At 44.1% G+C, this 12,009-nt stretch overlaps 1 pseudogene; it reads left to right on the plus strand.

Moving 5' to 3' along the window:
• The first annotated feature begins 541 nt into the window (after nucleotides 1–541).
• LOC137888405 (diencephalon/mesencephalon homeobox protein 1-A-like) lies at nucleotides 542–6,402 on the plus strand (annotated as a pseudogene).
• The last annotated feature ends 5,607 nt before the right edge of the window (nucleotides 6,403–12,009 follow it).

Below are 12,009 nucleotides of genomic sequence, written 5' to 3' on the forward strand. Positions count from 1 at the left end.
GTGTTTTTCATTAGCTTATATTATAAAAGCTTGCAGAACCGAGTCCCTCACTTGTTTTAAGCTTGAGGTATAACCTATAAAATTATTCATAAAGTTGCGATTCGTAAAGAAATAAAATCAATCCTACATCATATCGATCACATATCAATATATATATATATATATATATATATATATATATATATATATATATATATATATATATATATATATATGTTTTGCAAAAACGGACCATTAAAAAAAACGTCAACCTTCACATATAGGGGATGTTTATTGATGTCAATAAAATAAAAAAACATGGGGACAGACTCGGAGGGATTTAGCGGACATAATGTGCTTAAATTGATCATGTTTGCAAAAAAAATAACACCAGAAGTCTGCCGCTGAACGATCCGCGAATCTTATTTACTCGACTGACGGCACGGGGAGCCAATAGAAAGCCAGCACGACCCCCGCGAAGCTCTCCTTTAAAATCCCGCCACCGGGCTCTCGCACCAGCAGATGGCGGCTTCCCACTTCTGCGCGAGAGAGAGACGGGAGAACTAAACAACTACAGCAGGAGCCGGTGGAGCGCGGAGCGGACGGACTTGAAGTGAAGCGGCAACACTGGATGACTTTGTGTATCTCGCTGTCGGACAAAAGGACGAGGGGGAAAAGTGGGCATTACAAACAACAGACGAGCGCAAAGGCAGCAGCAAGAGCAGGAGAGAAACCTGAGAGTTGAGGATTGTGTACGAAGCGACGGAAAAGACAACTGTCTCTACAAGAGGTAACAACTTTTCTCCTTCTCCTTATTCACTTAAATGCATTTTTCACATGTGGAAAAATGCATTTAATGTTCACGTTAAACTATGTTGCACCTTTATCAGCCGGTCTCTAATAGCAGTGCCTCTGAACCGGAATGACGTTTATTGTGTGTGTGTGTGTGTGTGTGTGTGTGTGTGTGTGTGTGTGTAAGTGAAACAAATACAGTAGCCTGTATCCAATAGAGATATCTTTATACGGTTTATAAAGATGATTTTTTTTTTGTTTTACTTCATTTCAAGCGGAGACGAAAGCAGTTTCCGCTGGTGAGAATGTAGAAATATATTTATGATAATTCTGATATTTTAAAGTTTTAGTAGCATATATACCCAAAATGTAACCTTGCGCGAGAACTAAAATGCACAACGGACACCCTGTTTATGATGCTCTTCTTTGAAGTTTACTGTTAAAATACAAATCTGAATTTAAAGTGCTCCACATTTACAGAAGCACGCCGAAGGGTTTTCTGGGTTTTTCCTCCTTTTATTCCTCAACATGTTCCGGTTATGTCTTGTAATGCAGTCTTGGTTACAGAATAAATATAATGTCGCTGTGACATTTTGGATTTTTAAAAATGCTTTAACAGACAATTAAATATTAGATATCGAAAAGCTTTCCATTTCAAAATCAGGCTTCTGCAAAGCAAATATCCTTCCGCTCAGTGAAAATCAAAGACACGTCCCTCGCGCTCTGACAGTTCACACTGTGACACAGCAAAGAGCAGATTGTCAGGTCGACTCGTGACCCTGAGGGCTGTTAGCAAATAACATTTTTTTTTTTTTCCCCTAATTTAGTCGGATCAAAGAGTTGCACTGTACACGCCTATTTACATAATGACGGTTTGATAATCGAAGCATTGCGCACAGGGCTGCCAGGAGGGCCCATGTGCCTGGAGCGCGAGAGAGGCTTATGAATGACAATAACAGCGCTGACAGGCTCACAGCGATGAGCTATTGTGCCGCATTTGATATGGGCAGTAGGACACAGGCTATATAACCAGAGGTGTAGTGGTAAATAGAAGAGGTGGGTGAAACTTGTAATCACGAGCAGACCGGCTTTAAAGCTACAAAAAAAAAGTTGACTTGCGGACCAAACAGTCTAAAGCAACGTTGCAGACATCGAGATGTTTTTATTTGCAGATTATTGCATTTTGCAAAAAAGTGAGATTAAAATCGATAGGAAACGTTTTTTTTTCGTCAATTAAACTTTCCAATGTTTGTGAAAATAGATAAATGCTGCATTTATTCCCCGTGTACATGTTGTGTGATTCCAGGTGTAATCCAATATGTACACCTTCACTTTCAGAGAAAACAGAAATGGACAAAAATAAACCCAATTGAGCACAGTCGTTGGAATAATAGAAACACGCGCGCGCACTTTGCCCACGAGGGCACGCAAACGCACACGCGCAAACTCCAACCCCAGAGCTAACCACCCAAGTCCCGCTGTACGTCCGTCCGTGTCAGCGTTGATGATAAATGGAGGGCCTCGCAGTCGAAACCTATTTGCACTTCCATTAGACGGGGAGCCAAATGGGGATCAACATGCATATTTTTACCCGCGGAGAGGCCATACATCTCAGCCAAAACGTTGCCCCGGGGCGATGGGATAAGAGGCCGCCAGAGAGGGGAAGGGGAGGGGAGGGGGGGGAGACGGGGAGGGGGGGAGGCCCATTCAACTCAAATACTTGGGGGAGTAAAGTAAATGTTTAGCGAAGCACCTTCTGTCCCGACGAATTAAACTATTCCCCACTGCCCTCTGATCACATTCATCAGCCGCCGCGGCCACTTAATAGGCTGGGAATGGGCACTGCGGGCATCACACACACACACACACACACACACACACACACACACACACACACACACACACACACACACACACACACACACACACACACACTCTCTCTCTCTCGCGCTCTCTGAAAAGATGAGAAATGGATAAAAAAAAATGGCTTTTCCAAAAACGACCACCCGGTCTTTTCTGTCGTATAAAATACGTTTACAACTGCTTAATTTGCCTATAGGAACACATTATTATAATGTATATTATTATTATTATTATTATCAGCATTGTTATTAATATTAGTAGTAGCATTAGTTATTAATGTATCATAATTTAGTGATTTAAACTGGAATTTAATGCTTAAAATTGACATTTGATTGAATGAATTATCAAGTCTAAGATGTTAACTAATGAGCTTATGTAAAAGAGTATGACCTTGGTCAAATTAACATCAATTCAGTTTCAAATTATAACGAATATCCTGCATATTTTCAGGTAATGGAGCAATCGAAACGGTTCTTACATATAAATACTGCATAGACCTACACGAAGAAAGCATTGTTAATTAGTCAAATTGAAAGGAGAAAAAAAAAGAAGAAATTAATAAAATGATAACCTGGAAATTCAAAAGTATTGAGAGGCAGACGGCCTAAACATATACTTTCAAGAACTTCAGCATTTCCCTGGACACCGTACCTGTCGTACAGGAGAACGATTTCTATATGTTCCCTGTGGTCTCTCTGTAATAGTTATAATAACTGGTTGGGCCTCAGAGATATTCCCTCCTGTCAGCCTCCTCCGTACTAATACATATCTAATCGTGTCCTCGAGCGCTTCATCTAGGAAAGTCTCGGTCGTGAAGGAGAACTACAAAATAGAGTTTGGAAAATTGCTGCCACGTGAAAGACTCTGATACGGACGTTTTACTTCAAGGGATGGATCTGTTCGTAATATTAAAAAGCTGCAATTATATAATTATATAAATAACATCAAATTACGCAACATGATTTGCAAAGTTTAGAGTTAAATGTTGCAGGAAAAACTGAAAGTGAAAAAAAAAAAAAATCAGTCACTATAACTGAACAGCACTTGAATAGCATTTCCGTAATCATGGCCTATTAATAAAAAATAATCCTGCTATCCGGTTGCAGGTTCTGCCACCGAGACCCGAAACAAATCTCTTTATTTAATTTTCCAAAACACATTTCATCAACGCCTTGATCTGTCAAACGCAACGCTTCCACTGGGGATTTGGCTTCTCCGGGATCACAGAAAAAACGACGTGAATAAATTCACGACTGAGGCATCACGTCACGGTTCATTATGGGCACGAGCGATAATTACCCCAATTAAAAGTCTTTTGTATAATTAATGGATTGAACACGGCGATAATTGGATGTTAATAGATAACACTTTTGTCTGAGTGCGTACATTAAAATATATTGGCCCTCTAGCGCGAGGACCTGTCATTCGGGCTACTAAAAAAAAAAAAAAAAAAAAGGTTGGTTTGAGATCACATGTTCCGCGTGCCCATCAGCAGCCGCGCGCCCTTCACAGCAACATGCTCTTGAGTGAACTCTCTTCCTTCCTCTCTTCATGTCCGCAGGTATAGCGGCCTCTCACCATGCAGCACTACGGGGTGAACGGCTACTCTCTGCACGCCATGAACTCCCTCAGCGCCATGTACAACCTGCACCAGCAGGCAGCGCAACAGGCGCAGCACGCGCCCGACTACCGGCCGTCCGTGCACGCGCTCACACTGGCCGAGAGACTAGCTGGTAATTAAGTGCACGCTCACACACACACACACACACACGCAAGCTTCTCTTTGGCTCTTATACATTAATGCTACATGGAGGTGTTATACAGCAGCTGACGTTCATGCAAATAACGCGAGGCGTCGTAGTCCCCATCGTGCTCAGTTGAATAAATTTTGCCGTGTGTGTTTCCTTTCCAACGGCTGCGCATTTCAAGACATCATCCTGGAGGCTCGCTACGGCTCTCAGCACCGCAAACAGCGGCGGAGTCGCACAGCCTTCACCGCACAGCAGCTGGAAGCGCTGGAGAAGACTTTCCAGAAGACCCACTACCCGGATGTGGTGATGAGGGAGCGGCTGGCCATGTGCACCAACCTGCCCGAGGCCCGCGTGCAGGTATGTCTATATAGCTGAAGGGGAAAAAAAACACTGTGAAGAGCACAAAGCACCTACTGATGCGCGTTACAGGCAACAGTAGTTTCGAGGAGCTCATTCGGGTATTTTATTACCGACTCATTATGTATGTGATTGTAGGCTTTGTATCTTATGGACAGAAAGTTGTATCTGTTTGTCCAGTAGAAATACGTGGGGGTGGACTAGCCTGTTATTTTTGGGGAGGCACTGTTGGATGTAAAGAATGTTAAAAAAATAATCAGAATAAAAAAAATAGAAAGACCTGCTATAAATGAGTGATTCATGAATCAAAACACAGCTTGTTTGAGTTGAAAACCGTGACTGTACATTATTATCAATACAGGAAAAAATGAAAACATATTCCTCGGGTTGAGTCTTGCTCACAGTGAAACTTTTCACTTATCCGACACAATACAATATATGCTAAAACACAGAGTCAATTAAACTGCTATTGTTGAAATTGATTTAAATATGCACTTGTTGTTGCTGTCACTTATTGGGAAGTTCATTTGCCACTCAGTCGTTTGACGCTGACTGAAATCAGTCATTTAGTGGGATCGAGTCAGAGCTCACATCCACTGTTGTACGTCTCTTCTGCTTGTTCTCCATCTGACCCGGCCTCTTCTCCGCTCCGCCATCAGGTTTGGTTCAAAAACCGCCGGGCCAAATTCCGCAAGAAGCAGCGCAGCCTCCAGAAGGAGCAGCTCCAGAAGCAGAAGGAGGCTTCGGGGGAAGGAGGGAGCGAGAAGGAGGACGCGCCTCCCTCCACAACAATCCCTACTGACGCCCAGCTCCCTCCTTCATCCTCGTCCTCCTCCTCTTCGTCTCTGGAGGCAGAGGGTCCGGTAGACCGTCCTGCGCCGCTGGACATGGAGCTGAACGTCACGTCGGCGGAACACTCCGGCAGCGAGTCGGCGACGGAGGACAACGCCACGGACAAGGAGGACGAGAGTAAACCTCAGAGAGAGGAGACGAAGTGTGAGAGAGCGGTGACTCCTGAGGACATCTCTCCAGTTTGCAAAAGACTCAGCCCCTAAACCAGGTGAGAACATGATCTCTGGTCTGGCGAGGTGCTTAATTCCTGTCCTTATCCGTCACAAACTTGTTTCATGACATCCCTCACCTGTATGACTAAAATCCTCAGCTGACTGTACTAACTTAACTTTCTTATTCCCGTCTTCTCTCTGTCCAGACTCTCCCCTGGTCTCTCCGTCCCTGACCCCCCCCCCTCCTCCTCCAGCGGCGGCCTGGCCGGCAGCGGTCCTCTCTCTCAGAGCCATTCTTATTCTTCCTCCCCTCTCAGCCTGTTTCGTCTGCAGGAGCAGTTCCGCCAGCACATGGCCGCCACCAACAACCTGGTGCACTACCCTGCCTTTGACCTCTCGGCCCCATCTTCACTCCCTTACCTGGGGATGAATGTTAACATGCCCCCCCGCGCCGCTGGGCTCTCTGCCCTGCCAGTCCTACTACCAGTCCCTGTCCCATCACGCTCAGCAGGTGTGGAGCAGCCCGCTGCTGCAGCAGGCGTCGGCTGCGGGCGGCCCTCACCAGCCACAACAGCAAGACCACAAGCATCGAGAACCTCCGTCTGAGGGCGAAACAGCACGCCGCCTCGCTGGGACTGGACACGATGTCTAACTGAGGATCAGATCGTATACGGACGACAATGTAAAATAGGCCAGAAGCCTCGGCCTGCGCGTCACACCCCCCCCCCCCCCATCCCACTGCGTGTCTGTGATAGTTCTTTAGGAGTCGTACAGTGACCCCTTCACGAGTACATGGGCACAGGACATGCAGAGATGTCCAAAAAAAATAAAACATGCCATCATGCACTGGACCTACAGAACGACATCTAGCAGCTTTTTATTTTTATTTTTTTTAAAGCCGACACACACACACACACACACACTTTTCAACAGCTGGTTTTGACTCCTCTTAAGCTTCAGCAGTCGCAGCTCAAGGTCCAAAAAGTAGAACCTCGGGAAAAGAGAATCCATAAGATATATAGAGCAATGCTAGAATAATGAAATGGATCAAATTCATTTCCCAAAACTCAGAGGACAGTTAAAGTACTCCTGACTCTTTGTGATGATGTTTCCAACAGACAGACAGACACACACACACACACACACACACACACACACATGCTGCACCTTCTTAACATCTACAAAAAAAAAAAAAAAAAAAAAAGTTAAACAATAATCACTGGAGATGATTGACACAGCTGATGATGGATGCACTCGGTTTGAAAGACAATGCAAAATAATGTTTACAAGAATAATGTGAATAAATGAGGCACTTTTAAAAAAGGGAATTGGGCTCGTTGAGCAGGAGAAGAAGAAAAAAAAAAACGTTTCGAGACCATTTCTGTCACAGGACCCCCCTGACATTTCAATTAAGCAACATGGTTATGTACATAGCATGTACTACAATAACAGCACATAAATAAAAAATAAACTTCTCCTCAACAGCATAATTAAGAGTGACTAATTTACCAGTTTAATGGCCAGTAATATGCCGCTTTGTACAGAAGGCTGGCTTGATAATGAGAAAATGATTTCAGTGACTAAATTCTCAAAAGCCTTTAATTACATTTTGCCCTGGGCTGAGGGAGCCGGGAGGGGGCAAATTAAATTATGAACATGCATACCATTTAAGACCGCCGAAAAAAACAGCCAATTAAGGCAGCAACACGATTCACTTCACCGTGAGTTGATCAATTTCATTTAGAAAACAAATTTGGACGTTTGGATAAATGTCTGGACCCATATTTTGTCAGCATTTATCCTCGCCTTAATATTCTCTTGGGGGAAACATGCAGCTTGGCTGATAGCACTTGATGAGGAGAGTCACACACGTCTCTGATGTTTTCTGTTAATGTGTTTTGGAAGCTAATGTCTTCATATGAACAAAAAAAAAAAAAAAAAAAATGCACATTATTTTAATATGTAAAATACAAAAAAAAAAAAGTCTATCTATTAATGTTTACTGGTAAGGTAATTGTAAAGTTCCTATTATGTTGTATAATTGATAACGGACTGTCTCAGATCAAACTCCTTTAGCTGTCAAAGTGTAAGATTGTATTTGCTGAGCTCACCGGCAGCACCGTCCACCCCTCCTCCCTTTATCTGTGTAACGATCCCGGGTTGATTCAAATCTGAAAAATCTGTTCAGTTTCTGCTCTTGTCGAGAAGAAACAATTGAAGAAATGTGGATTCCTGGTAACCGGGTCACCTCCTGTCTGCTGCAATCCAGACACAAAGTCAAAGAAAGTGAACAGATTTCAGTGAATTGACCTCTGTGACCTCTGAGTCCTCTGTGTACTGCTGTCTTGACTCTATTTGAGTTCTGTTGTTGCTATTATTCTAATGATGACCCCCCCCCCCCCCTCCCTTTGTCTCTGTTAAACTACTTGGTCCAGTGATAGATAGATTTATAATGGCTGAGGAGAGAGAGAGCGAGTGGACCATCAGCAGTGTTGTTTCCTTTACCTCTCCCTAACGATGTAGACTTGAACTATAGTGTTGTTGTAAAATAATCGCAAATAAAAGCATTGCTTGGAGATCTTTATAATGAAGACTATCTGTGTTGCATATTTACACAGGGTGAGGGTGGCAGTGGGCAAATACTGACGCGGGTGGAGTGCTACAGATCTGAACATCTGAAATAAGATGTAAAAACAACAGCATGAAAATTTAGAAATAGATGTAATTATACGCTTTAGGATTGTATTGTTTCCATGACAAACAATACCGGTCGAGTGCAGGAAGAAAATTTCTACTTTGGCAAAAACGTAAAGTAAACCTAAAAGGAAGTCAAATATAGTTCAGGTTTTATATCGCAGGTTCAAAAAATAGTATGAGTATGGGAGGAAAAGCTGCAAGAAGAAGAAAAGCATCGAGACAAAACAGGGAAAAGAGGGAAATTAGGAGAACAATAAAAAAAAAAAGAATAATTCAGATCAAATGTATGAGGTTTGCAGGGAGACAAAGTGTACGAGAGCAAAAGAGACCAAAAACAGAACAACGTAAACTGAAGAATAAAAAAAAAAAAAGCTGCATGGAGACATAAGCCATCCCCAATGAATAAGCAGCCCATTATCCTGAAGAACGACGGCCCGGGGCGGTGATTATGCTGCTATTATATCTTTAACAGCATGGTTTGTCAAAAACGCACGGACCCCCGCCCCAACCTTGCTCCCACACACACACACGAACACACACGAACACACACACACACACACACACACACACAAGCAACACGCAGAGCAATCAGGCTTCTCACATTCAAAAACGGTGCCCTTGCTCTTCCCACGGTAAAACTTTACGTTGCCGTGTGACATTGCTCTGCCGTTAATTGAATGGGCCTTCAACATATATCCACCCCCCCCCCCCCCCTTGGAGTGAGTAAATAACAAATGCACCTGGCCCTTCTCCGACCGTTATGAACGACCACTATCCAACAAGCGGATAGACGGAGGATAATGATCTCGCCGGATTAGCGGCGTTAATGTGGATGTTAGCGCATCACCCTGAACCTTTTTTTGTGTTTTATTACACCACACACACACACATGCGCGTCCTCAGCCAAGGGCATCCTGGTCGTGTGACTGATAAGATTGCGGTGTGGTGCAGCAGACGGGAATGTCCTTGTTATCCAGGCGTAGGGATCTGTTCGGCTACACGGCAGGATTTCCTCCCATGGGGCTCTGGAGCAGAGAAAATAACACAATTCTCTTGTTCCAAATGTTCTCTCTTTTCTTAACACCCAACCCCCCCAAACACACACACACACACACACACACACACACACACACACACACACACACACACACACACACACACACACACACACACACACACACCCTGGGGGTTGAACAGGGATTGCTAGATTGTACCGCTGCAGGGTCAAGTGTGTTGAGCCCTTGATGCTGGATCAGGTGCTTCCATCTCTAACACTCAGGGCTGTATGTTCACCACTTTACCCCCATAACCACCTATTTACAGGCACAAACGTATCTCCATCTACTCTCCTTTAAGCAAGTGATGACATATGTGTGTGTGTGTGTGTGTGTGTGTGTGTGTGTGTGTGTGTGTGTGTGTGTGTGTGTGTGTGTGTGTGTGTATGTGGTCTGAGAAGAATTTGCCCCAATACAGTGTGGCAGCAACATGAAGATATGAACCCGATACTTTAACCGTGTCAGACAGTTCTACTTTAACATTCCAGTTGTCAGAACTTCTCAAAAAAGTATTTTATAAAAAGTATATGTTGATATTACAGAGTACACATATTTTTTTCTTAGTGCCTTAGAGTGAAGACTGCAGAAAGTTTTTGAAGCAAGGTCTCTCTCTCTCTCTCTCTCTCTCTCTCTCTCTCTCTCTCTCTCTCTCTCTCTCTCTCTCTCTCTCTCTCTCTCTCTCTCTCTCTCTCTCTCTCTCTCTCTCTCTCTCTCTCTCTCCACACACACACACACACACAGCCCCCTGGAGCAAGTCCCCCCCACACAAAAATCACAGTGTACCATTCAATCAGTGCCCCCCCCCCCCCTCCCCCCTCCTCTCCATGGTTCTCTTAAAGGTTTTAACCATGGCGAGAATGAAAAGTGCCAGCATTAGAAACCTCGGCCCATTGAGGAGGTGACAGGGTCTGCCAGAATATGATCCTAATCCTGTTTCCAGCATTCTTTAGCCCACTGGCATTGCCATTTCGCTGCATATTCTCTAAGCTGTCAGGTCCAGGGAAATCCCTCTAATAGTGCATTGCCCAGATACACATCAAAGCCCTCCTGGAAACCACCAGCAGCAGCAGCAGCAACTTAAGGGAGAGGGAAGCACAATAACAATGAGGCTCACAGCTGCACATTTACATGCACCAAAAAAAAAAAGAAAGAAGAAAGAAGCAGCAAAAACTTGCTTGAGAACTTAATGCTTAAATAAATAAAAGTCATACATGACGCTTGAGGGCGGAATGCAAACAAGGCTTCGTTGTTGTTGTTGTTTTTTGACCTTTTAAACTTTGACGTTAATCGTGATGTGTTTCATAACGGACACGGAGATAGACGGTTATAAAGATAGAAACAACAAGAGGAGTTGTATCGAGCGTCGGACAACAGGTGGCTAAACGGTGTATCCTGGGCCACCCTCCTTTAGTTCCACTTCATCTTCCATTTTCTTCTTGTCCTTTTTTTTTCTTCTCTTTCTTAAACACTCTTACGGCCACCTCGCCCCTCCCTGGGTAATCTTCTTAGAGAGAAGAACCCCCCCCCCCCCCCCCATTCTCTCTCTCTCTCTCTTCTTAATCTGGCTGCAGCCTAAACCACACGGTTGCATTTCCAATGCGGGCTTCACCGAGCCAAAACGGGGAGCGCTCTCAGCCACTTCATGGAGCGCCGAGTCCGTCGGAGAATGCTTTAGACCACATAGTGGAGGTTTTGGCTCATATTCAAAAGCTTGTTTAAAAAGTACCTTTAAAAAAAAAGGGACAGTCTGAAGGTATGAGAGGGCTCTTTTAGCTGTTGACTGCAGCCAAACGTGTGTAAATATCTCATGGAGATCATCGGATGCTATACAAGCAAGACTATAGGCTACAATATACAAGCAGAGATGATAAAAACAAGATTGTTGCCTCGGTGTGAATGCTTGTATAGCCAACCACATTATGAACAAACGTACCGATATGAAAAGAGAGATCACGACTGTAAACGTCCTCTAGTATGAGATCCTGTTAGTCTGCGAATCTATTTGTGGGCTTCAGTGTCGGGGGAGTAGATGTATTGCTGTGGTATAATTTCTTGAAAACAAAAAAAGAAAAGAAAACTGAAGAGTATTGAAGGGGAAGAGAAGACATCAACCTATGCATGTCAAACTGCACCTCAGTTTGAGACGTACTGCAATAGTTTGTTAAATGTCGTCCAAATAACGCTTTCACTAAAACACAACTGGACGCCTGTAAAAAGACTAGATAGCATTTTACTACCAGCCCTGTGGCTGAGAGCGGGAGGGTCCTGCTGGGCTCAGTGCATCCGCGACAAAGACCCCCCCCCCCCACCGGTGGAATCCCCTCTCCCGCCGCCAAACCCGGGGACACACGTCTGATCTTCACCTCCGGGCTGGAAAAGACAAGGCTCACAGAGGACGTCTTCAGTAAACAGAGACACCTGAATATTCACCTCTGCATCGTCTCTGCCGAAGACACTCAACTGAATCCTTAATTTAAACCAGAGATTAGCTCAGTTTATAGGTTAAAGTTT

This window comes from Cebidichthys violaceus, unplaced genomic scaffold (assembly GCF_023349555.1).
Source record: "Cebidichthys violaceus isolate CVI_PGR_0920_01 unplaced genomic scaffold, fCebVio1.0.p SCAF_530, whole genome shotgun sequence".
Lineage (NCBI taxonomy): Eukaryota > Metazoa > Chordata > Actinopteri > Perciformes > Stichaeidae > Cebidichthys > Cebidichthys violaceus.